This window comes from Passer domesticus, chromosome 9, assembly GCF_036417665.1.
Source record: "Passer domesticus isolate bPasDom1 chromosome 9, bPasDom1.hap1, whole genome shotgun sequence".
Classification (NCBI taxonomy): domain Eukaryota; kingdom Metazoa; phylum Chordata; class Aves; order Passeriformes; family Passeridae; genus Passer; species Passer domesticus.
The window spans coordinates 4,252,868-4,272,980 of NC_087482.1; the positions used below are offsets into that span (position 1 = coordinate 4,252,868).

At 53.0% G+C, this 20,113-nt stretch overlaps 1 protein-coding gene and 2 long non-coding RNA genes across 3 annotated transcripts in view; 2 read left to right on the top strand and 1 right to left on the bottom strand.

Annotated features, from left to right (window-relative positions):
* The window catches only part of LOC135307053 (uncharacterized), a 36,502-nt gene extending 23,406 nt beyond the window's left edge, over nucleotides 1-13,096 (top strand). The window contains exons 2-5 of the long non-coding RNA XR_010367794.1: nucleotides 12,116-12,187; nucleotides 12,276-12,347; nucleotides 12,435-12,536; nucleotides 12,995-13,096. This is a non-coding gene — a long non-coding RNA (uncharacterized LOC135307053). The remainder of the gene's footprint in view (nucleotides 1-12,115; nucleotides 12,188-12,275; nucleotides 12,348-12,434; nucleotides 12,537-12,994) is intronic.
* LOC135307549 (serine/threonine-protein kinase PAK 1-like) overlaps nucleotides 1-20,113 on the bottom strand; it is a 437,852-nt gene that overhangs the window by 271,666 nt on the left and 146,073 nt on the right. The window lies entirely within an intron of this gene.
* LOC135307052 (uncharacterized) lies at nucleotides 8,349-10,382 on the top strand. Its single transcript, XR_010367793.1, has 4 exons — nucleotides 8,349-8,423; nucleotides 9,067-9,153; nucleotides 9,355-9,426; nucleotides 9,513-10,382. It is a non-coding gene; the product is annotated as an uncharacterized LOC135307052 (long non-coding RNA).

Consider the following 20,113-nt stretch of genomic DNA (forward strand, 5'->3'; position numbering starts at 1 on the left):
CAGTATATAGATGGATCCTCCCAAACAGTAACGGGAAAATGGGCATCAGGATATGCCATTATTGAAGCAGAGGAAAACAAAGAAAAAGGGAAATTACCCTCAAATTGCTCTGCACAAACTGCGAGGTATATGCCCTAAAGAGAGGTTTTGATTTATTAGATGATATAGGGACAATCTACGTGGATTCTCAATATGCCTTTGGGATAGCTCATACCTTTGGAAAAATCTGGCCAGAGAGGGCATACCTTAACTCAAAGGGGAAAAATCTGGCACATGAAAGTCTGATAGGGAAGCACTTGAATCCCTCAGAGGACCAAAAGAAATTGCCACAATCCATATTAAAGGCTACTAAAAAGGGGATACCCCTGAAATCCAAGGAAACAAATTAGCAGACCGGGCAGCCAAAAAAGCAGCCTTTGAAATGCTGGACTCAGTCATAGTCCTAAGGGTAAAAAAAGACCACGGGAAAATAAAGGAAGAGGGGGTTCCAGTTTTCAAGGACAAGGAGCTAAAAGAAATAGAGCAAATGGGAGCAGTAAAAACAGGGGATGGAAAGTGCTGGACCCCAGATGGATGATAAATATTCAACTGAATAATAACCAGGAAAGTGATGGAAGAGATATACCAATTAACTCACTGGGGAACACAATGAATATATGATCTTTTCCTGAAATATTGCATGGGGACAGGAATATATGAAATGGCCAGATCCATCACAGGAGAATGTCTAACCTGCCAAAAAGTCAACAAAAAGGTAATGTGAAAAACAACTCCAGGAGGGAGGAAATTAGCCATAAGACCTTTCCAGAGTATTCAGGTTGATTTTACTGAATTAACTCCAGCCCCAGGGTATAAACACCTATTGGTCATAGTTAACCACCTAACCCACTGGGTTGAAGTGTTCCCCACAAGAAACTCAAACTGTGACAAAAGTTCTCTTGGAAGAAATTCTTCTGAGATATGGGCTAGTAAATCTTATTGATTTGGACTGTGGCCCCACTTTACATCCAGTGTTCTGCAACAAGTCATCAGGGCCCTGGGAATAAAGTGGGAGTTACACACCCCTTGGCACTCTCAGAGTTCTGGGAAGGGCGAGAGGGTGAATCAAACCTTAAAGCATATCTTAACAAAATTGGTCTTAGAAACCCAATAGAACTGGGTCAAATGTTTACATCTAGCCCTATTACAAATAAGAACAAGAGCCAGAACAGATCTAGGGGTCTCTCCTTATGAAATGCTGCTTGGGCTGCCTTTCTTGCTTACCCTGTACAGTCCCAGGGAACATCTAGAAGGGGGCATGACAATGCAAAAATACTTAGAAACAGTAACAGCAACCCTGGAAGAACTAAGGGAAAAGGGACACCTTCCCCAAACTTCCCCACTGAACTGTAAAATACGTAGTATTAACCCAGGAGACTGGGTATTGATTAAATCATGGAAAACCTCTCCACTCACTGCTCGCTTTGAGGGCCCCTTCCAGGTGCTGCTTACAACAAACACCGCAGGAAGAACAAAGGAGTGGGGGTGGACACATGCAAGTCCAGTGAAGGGTCCAGTACAACCCCCAAATGAGGCAAGCAAATGGACTATAGGCAGCAGAGACAATAAAGACTTGAAATTGGTCCTGAGGAAAACAGCAAAAGAAGCGCCACCCTGAACACAACCCCCCACGGGAAGCATCTACATTGTTATCCTTAAATCCTTAAAGCTTGTTAATGTTTGTTATAGTACAAGGTCAAGTTTTGTTCAGCTAAGAATGACAATCAAAATAAGATCTCAGTTTCCGGTACTGTTCCATAGAGCACTCTCCTTGCAACCCTAATTGGGACCAAATTGAAGAAAGGGAGTCGGTACAATAAAGGTCATGGCAGAATGTCTCCAGAAGAAGGGAAAACCAGAAGTGGGAGGCAAGACTGGATTGGGAACTACCTCCAGGAAATACTCTCTGGGCACCGAGAAAACCCCTGTGGTTCGAGAGGTGAGGAGGCCAGCCCGTACCAGACTCCCACTCGTAGCAATGCTACTACTCACCCACTTTGGAGGAAGTGGAGGAAACACTTGTGAGAAGTGTTACTATCCCTTGTATAGAGGAGATACAGTACGTGTACTCATCAGAGTACACACAGACATGAATCCCAAATGCATCGATCACTCCCAGTTAACAACCTGTAAATAAGAAAATAAATTATATGGGCTGGCTAAAAATATTGCAAACCCAAGCCAGAGGATGTCAGGAGAGTGCCCTGTGAAAGAAAGATGGGTATGCTTTGAACAAGGAAGTGAAACCACAAGGAAAGTGATACATTCAAAGAGAAAGAAGTGCAATTGAAAAGACAAAGGGATAGAGAGGGACAAATATACAGAAAGAATCTTTTTTATCAATATGGTACAAAAGAATTTAATTTGACTCATTGTTGAGTGTGCAGGGGGACACACTTAAGTGAAATTTGGCCATGGGACAGTATCAGTTTAGGTCCCCTAGACATTTTTAAATGGATTACATCAAGAAAAAGCACAGTGGTACCCAAAAGAAGGGAAGGTGAGTGGAAGCTTAAATCAACAAAAACAGAGGAAGAGTTCAATAACATTAAAAAGTGTGTGCTGGATTGGCACGGCTAACAAATCAGCCATGGCATTGCCTTCTGCTAAAAAATCTGGAAGAGAAGAATGTGAGCGAATGTGCATTACAAAGTAAAGTTCTTGTTGAATGGAAAGAAGTAGGATTAACTTTTTAAGCAAACCGTATAACTGATCATCAGAAACTTCTTTCAGCAGAGATCCTTCTGCTCTTTCCACCACACCTGCAACGTAAATTGAATCCGTTACTAAATTAAAAGGAAATGTGAATTTTGAAAAGACCCGTACAACTGCTGCTAACTCTGTAATCTGTGCAGAACCATCTACTTCCTCGATATCTGATTCCCATTTTTTTGTCTCTGAATTTTGCCAAGCAATCACAGACCTTTTAGACTTCCCAGAACCGTCTGTAAAAAATGTGATTACCTCGAGGGGTGCATTATTTCTTAAAGGCTTATGAATTAATTTTAAAGATGAACTTAATAGCTCATGTTTGGGACAATTGACTGAAATTTTTCCTGCAAAATTTTCCAAAGCAAATTGCATGACTTCTGAATTTTGAATTAACCATTCTAAATAGATGGATGTGACAGGCAGAAAGATTTCTGCAAAATCTTTTCCTGCAAGTGAAAGCATTCGAGATCTAGCCTTGATAATCAATTGTGAAATAATTTCAGGGCAAGTTGTTATAGTTTTACCCAATTGACGAGACAGGAAAACCCACTCTAAGATTATCAGATGGTCCTTCTTCTCTAGATCCCACTGGAATATCAAACCATGAAGTTGTGGACTCTCTCCTAGAACTGCAAACAAAAAAGACAGGTTAGGATTATACCGATGAGCCTGGCACATCTGGATGGCTCTCATCACTTTGTCCAAAGCATTTTGAGTTTCTTTGTTGAATTCTCGCGGTGAGTTTAAAGCTGTGTCTCCTCTCAACAAGTCTGCCAGAGGAGCCAAGTCCTGATTTGAAAGGCCTAGTAGTGGATGAAGCCAGTTCAGAGTCCCCACGAGCTGCTGCACTTCATTCAATGTCTTTGGATTTGTCCTTACCTGGAGTGGCTGCGGGGTTACCGTTTGTTCTGTCATCCTGTATCCTAAATATTTCCAGGGAGGAAGTGTCTGTATTTTTTCCTTTGCTACAGCGAGTCCTGCTTTCTCCACTGCTGAGATGACCTGATCTGTTGTCTCCTGCATTGATGCTTGGTCCTTTGCTGCTATTAAGATATCATCCCTGTAATGTAATATGAGAGAATTTGGATATTGTGCACGAACTGAGGAAAGTATTTTTGCAACATACCACTGGCATATACTCGGGGAATTTCTCATTCCTTCTGGTAGAGAAAGCCAATGATATCTTTTCAAGGGTGCTTGCTGATTTATGGATGGGATGGAAAATGCAAATCTTGGTGCATCATCTGGATGCAAGGGAATATTGAAAAAACAGTCTTTTAAATCAATAACAGTTAACTTCCAATCTTTTGGAATCATAACAGGAGAGGGTAAACCTGGTCGTAAAGAACCCATTTCTTGAATCACTTCATTAACTTTTCTGAGATCCTGCAACAACCTCCACTTCCCACTGTTTGGCTTTTTGATTACAAAACCTGGGGTGTTCCAGGGACTAGTAGTTGGAGTTAAGTGACCTTTGTTTAACTGTTCCTGTACCAACTGCTCTAAAGCAGCAAGTTTCTCTTTGGGTAAGGGCCACTGGCTGACCCAGACGGGTGTATTAGATGTCCATGTCAGTTTTAAAGTGTTATGTCCATCAACAGCTTTTGTTAAAATCCAGTTTCTAACCTCACACCCCATTGCGACAAAATGTCCCGGCCCCAAAGAACAAAATCAGCTCCTACAACGAATGGTCTTGTGGTGGCAACACGACCTGCAGGCCCCTCAAATGTGCCTGAGTGGGAGCTTCGAGAGCTCTCACAGTGACCACCAATAGCTGCCAGCTGAGCCAGCGCAGGCACCGTGGCCCAGTCCTGTGGCCATTCCGGTGTCAGATGCCGTCTGCTCCGGGATCTGTCAGGCCACTGAGGGTGATGGCTGCCCGAGGGGCTGCAGCACACAGGTGAGCTGAGGCCGCCCGCGGCTGATGAGCCTGGTCCAGGCCATGGCAGCTGTGCTGTTCTGGGACTCTGGTAGGAGGAAAGCTTGTGCTGTGGTCAGTCCTTTGGGTAAAAAGCATGGAGGGTCTGGACACAAAGCTAAGACTGTAATTTCCTGTGAACAGGTGACAGAGAGCACAGCTGGAATGACATAAAAACCTTCTGCATGGGATCTGCTCACTCCCACGATGAGGAACTGACGTGGTTGTGGTTCAGGCCCCAGCTGTCCTGTGGGCACTGTGTGAGCAATGGCATTGGTCAGCACCACTGGCTGGGCTGGGGACAGCTCCAGTCTGGCACCTGGGGACATTGTGGTCGGCAGTCCTGCACAGACGTGCTGCAGCTCTGACCCTGGTGGCCTGTGGTGCTCTCTGCCCCTGGCGCAGGGTTCCTGTGTCATGGCAGCCACTGCCCCGTGCCAGGCTGCACGTTTCCCGGCAGATGGCACGGACAGCCCTGTGCTGGGTGACAGCTGTTAGCACGTGACAGAAACCTCTGCATCCACTGTTTCTGGGCAGTGGCCTTCTGCGGGCCCCAGGACATCCCCTTTGAAATGACCTCTCTGGCCACACGAATGGCACGTGTCCCTTGGAGTCTGCTGGTTTTCAATTGCACCTCTGAATGCTCTTAGAGCCTCTGCTAGGGCTTGTGCTTGCATTTCTGCTGCTTTTTCCTGCTGCTTTGGGGTGTTTTCCTGAGCTGCTGTGATGGCACTGGCCAGCACCTCTGCCTGCATGGCTGCTGCAGGCTCAGGGGTGCCCAGGCGGTTCAAGCATCCACGAGCTGGGTCAGGCTGGGCTCAGGATCCTGTGGCAATGCACCTAATACTTTTTTGCAGCTCGGGTTTGCATTAGAAATTGCGAGCCATTTTAATAACTCTTGTCTGGCTCGGTCTATTGGAATCTGCTTTTCTAATGCCATTTTCAAACAGTCCAAAAACTTAATATAAGGCTCATCTATTCTGTGTTTTATTGCTGTGAAATCTAGTTCTGGTTTGTTGCCATCAGGAACCTGTAACAAAGCTGTTTTTGCTGCTTCTTTGATATCCTGTAATACTTGTTTATTGAGAGTTCGGGCTTGTGTTTGAGGATCTGTATGAGCTCCTCCACCTGAGCTGATCTATAGTCAAATTTGCAGTGGCTGGAGTTCCTGCATAACCTCCTAAAAGGTCATTTAACAAACGTTTCCATGCCAGTTCCCACAGAGAAAATTCTCTTGGGGACAGCAGGGATGTGCAAAGCTGCTTTAAATTGTGTGGAGTAAATACATTTGCTGTAAGGTGGCTTGTAAAAGACTTCTGAAATATGCAGAATCGTTACCATACAAATGAGAGGCTCTGCAAATCTCTTTTAACTCAGCAAAACTGATCTGCTGCCAGCTCCCTCTCGGTGCAGGACCTGCTGTGCACCTCACAGGAAAAACTTTTAACTTTGATGCAATTTCCCACTCTCCTTCCTGAACTGCATCCTTTCTTATCCTCTGCCAGGTATCTGTGACAACTTCTGTGTTAAACTCTTCCTTAGATTATTTGGAATTACATTCTGGAGCACAAGAACAATTTATTTTTTGTTCCAGTAAATTGTCGGACATGGGCGCCGCCATCTTGGACAGGGTGACTTCCGGGGCTCACATCCGGTTCCCACGCCCGGCAGGGAGGGGGCGTGCCCTCCCGGGCTGTGGGCGGGGAGCAGGGGCGGGGACACCACCCAGGCTCCGCCCACAAAAGGGGCGTGTCCCTGCTCTGATGGGCAGGAGCTCAGGGAGGAGCCACCCAGGGACTGCTGGGAGCCCGGGGAGGAGGGCGAGCCACGCCCATGAAGGGCGGGGCTGGGCCGGGGCCATCATGGCGTCTGCCACGAGCTCCTCTGTTCTCAGAGTGGGCACAATCGGCTCGGCTTTTTTCCATTGTACTGCCAAAATTCACCGATTTCGAGCACCAAAGGGAGCTTTTCAGAGGGAATACAGAGGACTTAGGTATGGCAGGGATTGTGAAAGATGTGGTTTGCAGAGGAGCCTGGCCAGGGCTGGTCTGCTCCCCTCTCTCCCAGGACGGGGGTGGGGAAGGGGGAGGGCGGCTGGCCTGGCCACCTCCCGGCCGCTCCTCCGGGGTTTCTGGTTCTCGACTGGGATAAGGGAAGGCTTCTGGGTCCCCTCAGAACTCCTCTTTCTCCTCTCCTCCCGGTCCTGCTGTTGCTGCCTGCATTCTGCCCTGTCCCTGATCTTTGCTTGCTTGTGTGCATTCTTTGCTTGCTTTGCACTTTCCATTGTTACAAATTTTAACACCGTCCTGAATATTGGATGCAGCTTTAAGTTGGACTTCTTATTCTTTTCCATGTTATGTAATTTCAGTCCGACCGAATCCCAGAAGTCTGGATCGAGTTTCTGAGACATGTCTGAGTTTGGGAACTCTGTTAAGACCCATTTTACAAGCTTTTTAAGCTGTTTCTTGTCAAACTGAATATCTTGAATTTCTAACTTATAATTGAAATATGAAAAAAAATCCTGCTCAGCTAAAGACAACCGATTTCCCATGGTGGCACTCACCAGAGTTTTCCAGTTGTCCTTCTTGGTATGAAATTCCTCCCCGGTCCTGGGTCACAACAGTGACAAATCAGCTGAGCTGAGCGGCAGAGTCCTCTGAGGCTGCGGTGCTGCTCCAGTCCCGTCTCCAATTACAGCCTCCTCTTCACCAGTATGAGGCTTTGATTCGAGATTCCCTCTCAATCTCAAATGCCTTCTTCTGGGTTTTCTATTTTAAAGGGACAAAAAACTCAGGTGCAGGCCTGCTCCCTCAAAAACACAAATACCAAGGAAAAATGTCCTATTTTGATTGAGGTAATCAAAAAATCCCTAGACCATCTTCCTCAATAGGAGAAATACTGTCCGGGCGCCACGTGCTGGGTTCTTTTTTCTCAGGCCGGGTGTTATAAACCTTCAAAAGGGAACCCAGCACACCCAAGGACAGCTTAGCTATTACCTTTGGCAAATAATGAGCAGGATGGCTTCTGCTGCAGTGTTAGAAACAAAAAGCTTTAATAAAAGGCAAAATGACAAACAGAAAATCCGATCCAGGTACAGCAGTCTGCCACTGGTATAAACACCTTCACAAAAGCCCTTTGGTTCTTTTGTCCTCCTCTTTTCTACTTGATGGGCCAGGCAGGACCTTTTCGCTTCTATCCAATTAGCTGACCCCAAGGTTTTAGTGAAGCCTCTGGGGTCTTATGAGGTGGCTTTTCACCTGATCGTTGGGAGAAACTTCTGGGCTTTTTTCCTTTTTTGGGGGACAAAGGCTAGCTTTGCCACTCTGTCATTAGGGGGGCACTCTCCTACATCTCCCCACTGGGGAACAGCTCCATCTGATCCAGCTGTCCCTCTTCCTTTCTCCAGAAATGAAAGGAGAGCCTGTGCAGAAGGAAGCATTTCCCAGAGGAAGCAGTGCTTCCATGCCAGCCTCTGCTGCAGGAAGGGAGGCCATGCCAGGCACAGGCCCAGGAGGTAATTGCTGTGCCTCTGGGCCTGAGCCCTGCTGAGGCTTGAGCTGCCCTCTCTGCTGCTTGGCAGTGCAGGCACACAGCATTACCTGACCCCCTTGCAGTGCTCGGTTCCCTAGAGAAGGGGATCCCAGCACACCATGGAACAGTTCCCATTTGTGCTCCTTTCTAGATTGGGATCGTGACTTGCATCATTTGGAAATGCTGGTAAACCATGGTTTAAGGATCTTGGAGCTTGGTGAAGGTAGGTTGTCAGCAACCCTTTCCTAACAGAGTAATCACTGTCCAAGTGTAATCGTTGTGCAGAGGAATATTCCTCTGTCATTTCCCTTAAGATCCTCTGAAGTTTGATGGATTCTGCAAATCCTGGCCTCAAAGTTTCTACTATTGTGCCCAACAGTGATCACGGAGGATCGCTGTCAGTGAGAGAAGGGAGCATTTAGATTTCAGCCTTCCTCCTGTGTGCAATGCCAGTGTGTCCTTCCATGTGCTCTGTGCAGCCAGGGAGAAGAGCAGAGAGGGAAGGGGCCGGGCCCAGGGCTGTGCCCCGGGGCTGAGCCTTTGGCAGCTCCTTTGCCAGCCCCAGGGAGCCTGAGCTGCTCCTGCTGCCACTGCCAAGCCCTGGCCCTGCCCGTGGCTGGGTTTAGAGCTGCTGGCAGCTCCAGGGAGTTCTTTCTGCCCCGACTGCCCTGGAAGGGGCTCCTTCCATCCCAGTGTGGGGCCACTGCAGGCACGTGGTCCCCCTGCCCCTGCTCCTGAGTGGGAGGCAGAGCTGAGGGAGTGCCTTGGAGGGCAGCAAACACCCAGGTGCCCTCACTGCCACTCGGGCCTGAAGGAGAATCTTCAGCAGGGTCACAGGAGCTGTTGTGTCCTGCCTTTCTTTGCAGCTGAAGTTGATGAAGATGATGCTGTTGATGAAGATGATCGGGATTCCCAGCCCATACCCATTACTGAGCCTCTGGGAGATGCTGAGGGTAGGTAAAGACTTTCCTCCCTGGGAGAGCTGCCAGCTCAGAGCCCAAAGCTGGGCCAGGGGGCATCGCTGCAGGTGCCAGCACAGAACCATGCACGTGTGTGCCCTCGCCCTGCACGATCCCCTCATCTCTGCTGCGGCTCAGTGGTGCCCGTGCAGATCAGCAGAGATGACAGAAGCTTCTGTGGCTGTTGTGTTACAGGTGTGTCTGCAGGGAGGACTTCTCCAGCTCCTTTGCTGATCCCTACACAGAAGCCTGGCTCCCATGGCAGGGGTGAGTAGTGTGTCCCTGCTGACCCCACAGGCTGAGCACTGCTTTTGTGGGATGCATTCCTGGGAAATGGAACTATTTCACTTCAGGTCCTCTGAGAATGGAGAACAAACTTAGAGGAGACACTAAGTCCTGGAGGCATCCAAACACATGGAGGAGATGCCGAGTGATCTGGAGAGACGCCGTGGTGGGTGCATTTCCCTCATGCTTCCCCTGGGACTCAGCAGCCGGGGCCTTTGGCTGCACATCTGGACACGCCGTGCCCGGCACAGCGGGAAGGGATCCATGGCAGCCTCGCTGCCCCACTGCTGCTGCTGCTGCTGCTTTGACACCCTGCAGTGCTGTTTCCCAACCTGGCCTGGCTGTAGCTTTTTCCCAGCCCCTGCAGGAAGGCATTTGGCATTAGCTGACAGGCAGCCCAAACTGCACCATGTGCCTGAGATCCCCTGAAATTTCATAGTCTCCAGGATGATCACTAAGGGTGGGTATTATGATGAAGATGGGCCCTGGTCTACCCAGAAAATTCTGTGGATTCCTGATCCTTAACCATGACTTTCACAAGTACTGGCTGCTGAAGATGCCACCTCCCCAGTGGGGAACAGCCCCACCTGATCCAGCCGTCCCTCTTCCTTTCTCCAGAAGTGGATGGAGAGGCAGGGCAGAAGGAAGAATTTCCCAGGAGAAGCAGTGGCTCCATGCTAGCCTCTGCTGCAGGAAGGGAGGCCATGCCAGGCACAGTCACAGGAGGTAATTGCTGTGCCTCTGGGCCTGAGCCCTGCTGAGGCTTGAGCTGCCCTCTCTGCTGCTTGGCAGTGCAGGCACAGCATGGACTAGAGCGGCACAGCCCAGGGGAATTATCCCGAGCAGGCTCAGGGCACTGAGCAGTCCTGCTGGGGTCCCTCCATGGGAGACATGTCCTGAAAACTGGCAGCGACTGCACGGGGTGCCCACGGTGGGGAAAGGACAGAGGGGGAGAGCAAGGCTCCAGTGTGTCCTGAGAGGGCCTGGCTGTTTGCCCTTGGGATCTGGGGGGTTTCCCCACAGAAGGAGGGCAGGAGGGACAGAGGGAGGGAGGGATGGATAGCTGTGGCACTGCCTGCTGCAGTTTGCCCCCATGCTTTAGGGAGGATTTCTTCTGTGTGTGAGGGGGAGAATCCCAGGTCCCTGCACTGCTGCAGCCACCCCTCCCAGGGATGTTGCTGAGGGCAGGGAAAGAGTGTGGAGAGTGACCAGGAGCCAGCCCAGAGCTCCCCAGGCCCCTGGGCAGCTTTGGCCATGTCTATTCACATCTGGCTCCCATGGCCTTACCCGACTCCCTGGCAGTGCCCAGTTCCCTGTGGCAGAAAGAGATCCCAGCACACACTGGAAAATGTTCTCATCTGTGCTGCATTGTAGATGAGGGTGCTGGGAAGGCTTCTCCATCAGCTTGGATGAATAAAGTTTTGAAGCCCTTGGAGCCTCCTGCAGGTATGTTCTCAGTGTGCCACCAAGGAAGAATTGTAGACAAGCGGGCAGGCACCAGGTGACAGAAGCTTCTGTGGCTGTTGTGTTACAGATGTGTCTACAGGGAAGACTTCTCCAGCTTCTCCAGCTGCTACCTTGGATGCTGCACTCAAGCCCAGCTCCCATCTCAGGGGTGAGTAGTGTGTCCCTGCTGACCCCACAGGCTGAACCCTGCTTTTCTGGGATCCATTCCTGGGAAATGGAAATATTTTTCTCTAAGGTACTCCAACAGGGAAAATCCAAGATACAACAGATAAGATATCCCTGGAACCATCCAAACAGATGAGGCAAGAGCTGAAGGAACCCCTGCAGACAAGAGAAGGTGGGTGCATTTCCCTCATGCTTCCCCTGGGAGTCAGCAGCCGGGGGCTTTGGCTGCACATCTGGACACGCCGTGCCTGGCACAGCAGGAAGGGATCCATGGCAGCCTCGCTGCCCCGCTGCTGCTTTCACGCCCTGCAGGGCTGTTTCCCAGCCTGGCCTGGCTGCAGCTTCTGCCCAGCCTCTGTAGGAAGTTATTTGGCATCAGCTGACAGGCCATGCCCAAACTGTAACACACCCTGAGATCCCCCACTATATCCAGCCCTGCAGATTAGGAAAAGGGTGGCTGTTTGGAGGTGGAAGTGCTCTCATCATGCCACTGTAACCTGGCCATTTTCCTGCTCCATAAATTTCACAAATATTACCTCTGATGCCACCGCCCGAGTGGGGAACAGCTCCATCTGATGCAGCTGTCTCCCTTCCTTTGTCAAGAGATGGACATAGTGCTTCAGTGGAAGGTGGCATTTCTTGAAGGAAGCACTCCATCTTCGGTGCCAGCCCCTGCTGCAGGAAGGAAGGCAAAGCCAGACACGGGCACAGGCACAGCAGGTAATTGCTGTGCCGGGCTCAGGCCTGGCCGGGGCTGTGTGGCAGCAGCTCTTCCCCCAGGGCCTGCCCTTGCCCGGCCCGGCAGCAGCCAAAGCTGGAGGCGCCTCGGCTTCCAGGCCTCTGGAGCTGGTTCAGAGCCCCGGGGAAACGGGACTGGTGCAGCAACGTCCCTGGCGCTGCAGCTGCTGCGGAGCTGGCCCTGAGTGCCCAGAGGCCCAAGGCACAGGAGCAGCCCCGAGCGGGAGCCCTGCCGCCAGCCCAGGGCCAGAGCCAGCCCTGGCACACAATGGAAACAGTTCTCATCTTGGTTTGCTTCCAGACTGGGATGCTGGGAAGGATTCTCCATTAGCCTGGCGCTCTGAAGTTGTGAAGCCCTCTGAGCATTCTGCAGGTATGTTCTCACTGTCCCACCAAGGCGTAATGTTTGACTGACTGGTAAGAACCAGGTGACAGAAGCTTCTGTGGCTGTTGTGTTACAGGCGTGTCTGCAGGGACGACCTCACCAACTCCTACTTTGGATGCTGCACAAAAGGCCAGCTCCCATGGCAGGGGTGAGTAGTGTGTCCCTGCTGACCCCTCAGGCTGAGCCCTGCTTTTGTGGGGTCCATTCCTGGGAAATGGAACTACTTTCTCTTAAGGTCCTCTGACAGGAGAGACCAAAGACATGGCAGGCAGGAAATTCCAGGACCCATTAGAAATCTTGTGGCAAATGCTGAAGGAACGTCTGCAGAGAAGACAAGGTGGGTGCATTTCCCTCATGCTGCTCCTGGGACTCAGCAGCCGGGGGCTTTGGCTGCACATCTGGACACGCCGTGCCCGGCACAGCGGGAAGGGATCCATGGCAGCCTCGCTGCCCCGCTGCTGCTTTCACGCCCTGCAGGGCTGTTTGCCAGCCTGGCCTGGCTGCAGCTTCTGCCCAGCCTCTGCAGGAAGGCATTTGGCATCAGCTGGCAGACAGCCCCAAAAGCACCACAGGCCATGCCCACCCTCAGATGCCCTGCAATTTCCTGGTGTCCAGGCAGATCAGATGTTGGGGCTGTTTGGAGAAGGAAGCAGCCTTGGGTTGTCCCAAAATCCTGGGTGTTTTCTGATCCTTATGCATTCCTTTCACAAGTGATGCCTCCTGAAATTGTCCCCTTCCCCATTCCCAGTCAGGAATGTTTTCATCTGATGCAGCTGTCTCTTTTCCATTCTCCAGAAATGAAAGGAGAGCCTGCGGAGAAAGAAGCATTTCCCGGAGGAAGCAGTGGTTCCATGCCAGCCTCAGCTCCAGGAAGGGAGGCCATGCCAGGCACAGGCACAGGAGGTAATTGCTGTGCCTCTGGGCCTGAGCCCTGCTGAGGCTTGAGCTGCCCTCTCTGCTGTTTGGCAGTGCGGGCACAGCCTGGACTAGAGCAGCACAGCCCAGGGGAATTATCCCGAGCAGGCTCAGGGCACTGAGCAGTCCTGCTGGGGTCCCTCCATGGGAAACATGTCCTGAAACCTGGGAGCGACTGCACGGGGTGCCCACGGTGGGGAAAGGACAGAGGGGGAGAGCAAGGCTCCAGTGTGTCCTGAGAGGGCCTGGCTGTTTGCCCTTGGGATCTGGGGGGTTTCCCCACAGAAGGAGGGCAGGAGGGACAGAGGGAGGGCAGGATGGATAGCTGTGGCACTGCCTGCTGCAGTTTTCCCCCATGCTTTAGGGAGGATTTCTTCTGTGTGTGAGGGGGAGAGTCCCAGGTCCCTGCACTGCTGCAGCCACCCCTCCCAGGGATGTTGCTGAGGGCAGGGAAAGAGTGTGGAGAGTGACCAGGAGCCAGCCCAGAGCTCCCCAGGCCCCTGTGCAGCTTTGGCCATGTCTATTTACATCTGGCTCCCATGGCCTTACCCGACTCCCTGGCAGTGCCCAGTTCCCTGTGGCAGAAAGAGATCCCAGCACACACTGGAAAATGTTCTCATCTGTGCTGCATTGTAGATGAGGGTGCTGGGAAGGCTTCTCCATCAGCTTGGATGAATAAAGTTTTGAAGCCCTTGGAGCCTCCTGCAGGTATGTTCTCAGTGTGCCACCAAGGAAGAATTGTAGACAAGCGGGCAGGCACCAGGTGACAGAAGCTTCTGTGGCTGTTGTGTTACAGATGTGTCTACAGGGAAGACTTCTCCAGCTTCTCCAGCTGCTACCTTGGATGCTGCACTCAAGCCCAGCTCCCATCTCAGGGGTGAGTAGTGTGTCCCTGCTGACCCCACAGGCTGAACCCTGCTTTTCTGGGATCCATTCCTGGGAAATGGAAATATTTTTCTCTAAGGTACTCCAACAGGGAAAATCCAAGATACAACAGATAAGATATCCCTGGAACCATCCAAACAGATGAGGCAAGAGCTGAAGGAACTCCTGCAGACAAGAGAAGGTGGGTGCATTTCCCTCATGCTTCCCCTGGGAGTCAGCAGCCGGGGGCTTTGGCTGCACATCTGGACACGCCGTGCCTGGCACAGTGGGAAGGGATCCATGGCAGCCTTGCTGCCCCGCTGCTGCTTTCACGCCCTGCAGGGCTGTTTCCCAGCCTGGCCTGGCTGCAGCTTCTGCCCAGCCTCTGCCAGAAGGCATTTGGCATCAGCTGACAGGCCATGCCCAAACTGTAACACACCCTGAGATCCCCCACTATATCCAGCCCTGCAGATTAGGAAAAGGGTGGCTGTTTGGTGGTGGAAGTGCTCTCATCATGCCACTGTAACCTGGCCATTTTCCTGCTCCATAAATTTCACAAATATTACCTCTGATGCCACCACCCAAGTGGGAAACAGCTCCATCTGATGCAGCTGTCTCCCTTCCTTTGTCAAGAGATGGACATAGTGCTTCAGTGGAAGGTGGCATTTCTTGAAGGAAGCACTCCATCTTCGGTGCCAGCCCCTGCTGCAGGAAGGAAGGCGATGCCAGACACGGGCACAGGCACAGCAGGTAATTGCTGTGCCGGGCTCAGCCCTGGCCGGGGCTGTGTGGCAGCAGCTCTTCCCCCAGGGCCTGCCCTTGCCCGGCCCGGCAGCAGCCAAAGCTGGAGGCGCCTCGGCTTCCAGGCCTCTGGAGCTGGTTCAGAGCCCCGGGGAAACGGGACTGGTGCAGCAACGTCCCTGGCGCTGCAGCTGCTGCGGAGCTGGCCCTGAGTGCCCAGAGGCCCAAGGCACAGGAGCAGCCCCGAGCGGGAGCCCTGCCGCCAGCCCAGGGCCAGAGCCAGCCCTGGCTCCCGACAGGCTCCTGACAGGGCGTGAGCCTGTCCCCTGGGTCTGGGGGAGATGTCACGGGGCAGGGAGGGCCAGGGGTGGCAGTGGCTGCTCAGGGATGGCTTTGGCCCGTGTCCCTGGCAGCAGCCACTGCCCAAGCAGCTGCGCTGCCCCCGGGCTCTCCTCCCGGCCTGCTGGGCTTTGTTGGCTGGCGCAGCCTGTGCCAAGGGCCGGCAAGGTGCCTGCAGGCCCCAGCTCTGGGGGAAACAGAGTACGTCCTGCCCGTATCCACCGTGCTGCCAGCTCAGCAGTGCAGCACAGCACGGGCTCACGCTCCCCATCGCTCCCACAGATGCAGCCGGCACCACAAGACCTGTTCGCAATGCCCAGGTTGGCCTCGGAAGGGGCTTCTGTCAGGGAACAGGCTGCTGGCTAGGGTTACTGGCAGGCGTGCTTTGTTTGGAGCTTGTTTTCCTATTCTGCTGCTTTGGAATCTGGTATTCCTGGAACAGAAAACAGTGAGTGTTTTATTGCCCGCCCCCTCCAACAGCTTCTTTTCAAAGTCCAGCATGGACAGGGAGCATTCCCATTGAGGCTGCAGTGGAGTTGTGGCCAGTCCATGATTGTCCAAATAACTCTGCTGAGGGTTCTGCTGCTGCCCAGTGCTTCCATTGGCCTCTCAATTGCTGGGCCTTGTCCTGGGGGCCCCGCTGGGGCTGCAGCCAGAGCTGGCTCCCACTGAGTCTGCCTGGCCAAGAGCAGCCCCAGGGGCACGGGGCAGAGGCAGAGGCAGGTGGGGAGGAGAAAGAGCAGGGCCGAGGTTGCCCTTGAAAGGCAGAGGCGCTCTGGGGCCCGCTCCTGGCCAGGGACCCTGCCCAGAGCCGTGCCCTGCTGGCCGGGGCCTTGAGGGGCAGCTGTCCAGCTGGGCCCAGCTGTGCCAGCAGCTCCAGCCGTGCTGGGGAGCCTTGCCAGCTCTGGGCCCTGCTGTGCACGAGGGTCCCTGTGTGCCACTGGCAGCTGGGGCCTCAGCCTCCTCCTCTCTTCACAGGAGCACCTCGGGACAGGAGTTGGAAGACGGTGGCTGCACCTGACACCCAGACAGCGTGAGCAGCTCCTCCAGCAGCAGGAACGGCCCGGACAGCCCTCTCAAGTCTTCTGTGAAGAGGACCCCAGAACAACCAACTACGAGGAAGCCTCTTATTGCCCCGTAGATCCCACTGCCACCTGCTCTCCCCATGGGCCTCCCCAAGCTGCCTTCATCCCTTTTTTTCTCTCCATCTGTCCCATCCCAGCCAACCCGAGTTCCTCTAGAGACCCCAGGACCAGCCCAGCACCTTCCAGCCCCTCCTCAGACAAACACATCCCTTCCTCTGCCCCTGAGCCCCCTGGCCTTGCCTTCTAGGCAGCACTGAAGGTGACACCCCACCCCACCCCACCCTCCCCCCCCGCCCCCCGCTTGCAGAGTAGGCAATGGCCCATTCCTCTGTTGAAATAAAGAGAAGGATCTGTGTTGTGGTTTGAAAGCAAAACCAGTGAGAGACTCCAAGTCAGAAATACAATTTATTAGGAAAAGGGAAAAAATCCCAAAATACATGCAATGATACAAAAGAAAAACCACTGACAGGCTCAGAATACAGCCTGACACCCTGCTAGTTAGGGTGGTGGTAGGAGTCCAGATGAAATGGACTTGTGGAAGTGGTGATCCTGTAGAAACAATCTGGTAGCTCTCATCCTCTGGAAAAGCAGTGGGTAAGGGCAGCGGTTCCTCTGGGAATCCAGTGGAAAGACTGCTTGTTGTGTCCCAAAACCCAGATTATATCCAGCTGGGGATGCTTAGCTCCTCCCCCATGGGCAGAGCATCTCACAGTGGGCTGATATCATTCTGCCTCATGCTGTGGGTCCTTGATTAGCCATAAAACAGAAATGGCTCTGGGAGGGAGTTATCTCTGAGTCATGTGGCAAGACATTGATGGGCCCATTAACAGGAGATAAGGAAGAAACAATGCCCCTCCTGGTTTCAGCAGCTCTTGAGGATGGCATTAGAATACATCTTTACACTGCAACCCAGGACAAGCGGTCACCCCAGTGTCCAGGTGGCAGCAGCAGCAAAGCCCAGCCAGCACCAGCACTGACTGAGCTCCATGCCCAGGAGGAGCCGTGGATGCCCACGGTGTGGGCAGGCAGAAGCCAGGCCGGGGCTGCTGATGAAATGGAGGTTTTGGGCCGCTCACAGGCTCAACACAGTTGGCTGTGATTGGTCATCAAGTGAAAACAATCCACATGGACCAATGGAAGATGCACCTGTTGCATTCCACAGCAGCAGACAGTTATTGTTTTCATTTCTTTCCTGAGGCCCTCAGCTCCTCATGAGGGGAAAAATCCCAGGAAAGGATTTTTAATAAAATATCATAGCTACAGATAACTGTTTTACTCATAACACCAGGAGAAGACCAGGGAATGCAGGAAGCCTAGACTAAGGAGCTCCTCTGTCTCCAAGCTGATCCAAACCAACAGACCTACTCAGATAAGCACCAGGGGACCACAGTGCATGCACAAAGGAGAAAAGTTCAAAAGTTCAGTCATGAGGAAGACCACAGCCTTCGACCTCAGAGACCGCCAAAGACCCCAGTGTGACCACCACAGGAAACAACGCGTGCCCAGAAGGCCGTGGATCTCATCGCCATGTGAGGGGAGGACAGGCGGGGCCAGGGGTTGAATGTGCATGAAGAGATTGTGTAAGGTATTGCATATGGAACATGTTTGTGAACAAAGATGTGGCTCAGTCCAGGGCTCGGGGCACAAGTTTTCACAAGAGCCATCTCGCTTGTGCCAGGCCCTGACACGCATACCCACTTCACAACTACATCAGGTTGTGGAGTGCCGCTGTAGGACATGAAATAAAACAACGCAGACACGCATCTCTCCAAGGTAAAAAAGAAGGCAGTTGAATTTCTGACTCCAACATTTACAGATTTCCAAAAGTGACAGTGGATTGGAGGGTGAAAGTGCCACCTCTCCAATGACACTGGACAAACCAACAGTCCATCAAATTTCTCCTCTGCAGAAAAGAATGCAAAACAATAAGTTATTTACATAAAGTGTTTGGGAAAGTTTGCTACAAGAATGTAAACATCAGAAGGCTTAGAAGAACATTAAAAACCAGGGCGACAGTGGAGTCTATTTATTCTGCAGATGGCTTCACTGTGACCAGCGGTGGGGCCCCAAGGGGATGGGGCAGCCCATGCTGAGCGTCCCTGGGCTGAGGGACATTTCCTTCCGTGGGATCATCTGGGCCCACACCTCCTCCAGTGCCATGCCCAGGAAAAGAGGGAAGCCATCAAGAGTATCTCCAGGGACACAGCCTGACCAGCAATGTCAGCAGGCAAAACAAAGCTCCTCCCTAATTAACACACACTTGATAGGACCTAATTGATGGGCCATCACCAATGCAGGGTGCTGCACAGGGTCTGCTGCTCTCAGCCAGGGCCAGAAGGAAGGGAAGGGAAGGGAAGGGAAGGGAAGGGAAGGGAAGGGAAGGGAAGGGAAGGGAAGGGAAGGGAAGGGAAGGGAAGGGAAGGGAAGGGAAGGGAAGGGAAGGGAAGGGAAGGGAAGGGAAGGGAAGGGAAGGGAAGGGAAGGGAAGGGAAGGGCTGTGTGGCCTTGGGGTTCGACAGAGCTGGTGAGCAGCCCCAGAGACACAACAACCCAGGTCCAACCAGGCTTGATTTCCAGGTCAAAACACTCGGCGTAGCTGGCCTGGACTTCCCTGTAAGGCACGTGGGGGCTTTGGAGTCCCCCTAAGGTGCATGAGGGGATGGGGTCCCTTGCGGCACACCCAGGGATATTTTAGGTTTCCTCTGAGGCATGGAGGGCACTGGGGTCCACTTCAAGTCATGCAAGGGATTTGGAATCCTGTGTGAGGCATGCAGAGGGTTTGGGATCTCTCCCAAGGTGTGCAGGGTGCTGGGATCTCTCCTGAGGCACATGTCATGGTTCTGGGGTCTCATTTCACATGTAGAAAGGGCTGTGGACTCTCGTAAGCGTGCAGGTGCTTTGTGTCCCTCCTGCTGCATGCAGTGGGGCTGGAGTGTCTGCTGAGGCACGCAGGGGACGGGGACCTCCAGCAGTCCCTCCCGGGCCCGTGCGGCTCGGGGCTGCCGCGGCCCAGGGCCAGCCGCCGTGCCGGGATGGCGGTGGCGAGGCGCCGAGGCGGAGCTGCCCCGCCGGGTCACGCTGCACCGGCACGGCACGGGCGGTGCTGAGCCCGGGCAGGCGGCACTGCCAGCCCAGGGGCCACAGCCTTGGCCCTGCCTCTTTTGGGGCCGGGCACAGACAGCTCCGCGGGACGGGCACCGCTCAGCGCCTGAGGGGACGGAACAGATGCCAGAGGAGCCCCAGGAGCCCTGGACAGGGCCCTGGCGTTGCCTGCCTGGCTCCCCCGGGCCTGTGGCCATCTCGGGCAGCAGGGGCTCGCTCTGGGCCGCGCTCTCCCCGGCCAGCGGGGCTACGGGCCAGCACCCGGCTCCTGCCACTGCCCTGAGAATGCTGAGGGGCTTTCGGGGCAGAACTGACCTTGACAGGGACAGAATTCATAGGAGACTTGTTTTGGCCTTTTACAAGGTTAACTGAGAAACAACTTAAAATCCCAGGCTAAATCGTCTGCTTTAACGCATGGGGATTCCTTTAAGACCCTTCGTAACTCCCGTGGTGCCGGGCCGGGCCGCGTCCCAGCGAGCACCAACACCCAGCAGCTCGATGGATGCAGCACGGCTGGCACCAGGGAAACGAGTCAGTATCCCTACAGCTGCCTGCTCTGCCTGCATGGCTGTCACACAACAGCAATGTTCCAGAAGGAACAGGCATTTTTACATCCTCAGGACCCTGTGATCTTTGGTCCTGGTGGTGGATCAGAGAGAAAAGCCAAATGTGACAGACTAAACTTGACTGTAGGAGAGGGATGCCTCAGCAGAGGGTCTGGGGACCTGTGGTGCCAGCCAGTGGCCCGGCACTCGGACATAGCAGGAAGACCTGATATTATCACACTTCACCTGGGAGGGTAGAAAAGCTCAGGGGTTCTTTGTTCAAGGTCCCCCAGAGGCACCAGCTGAAGCCGCCACAGCTCCACC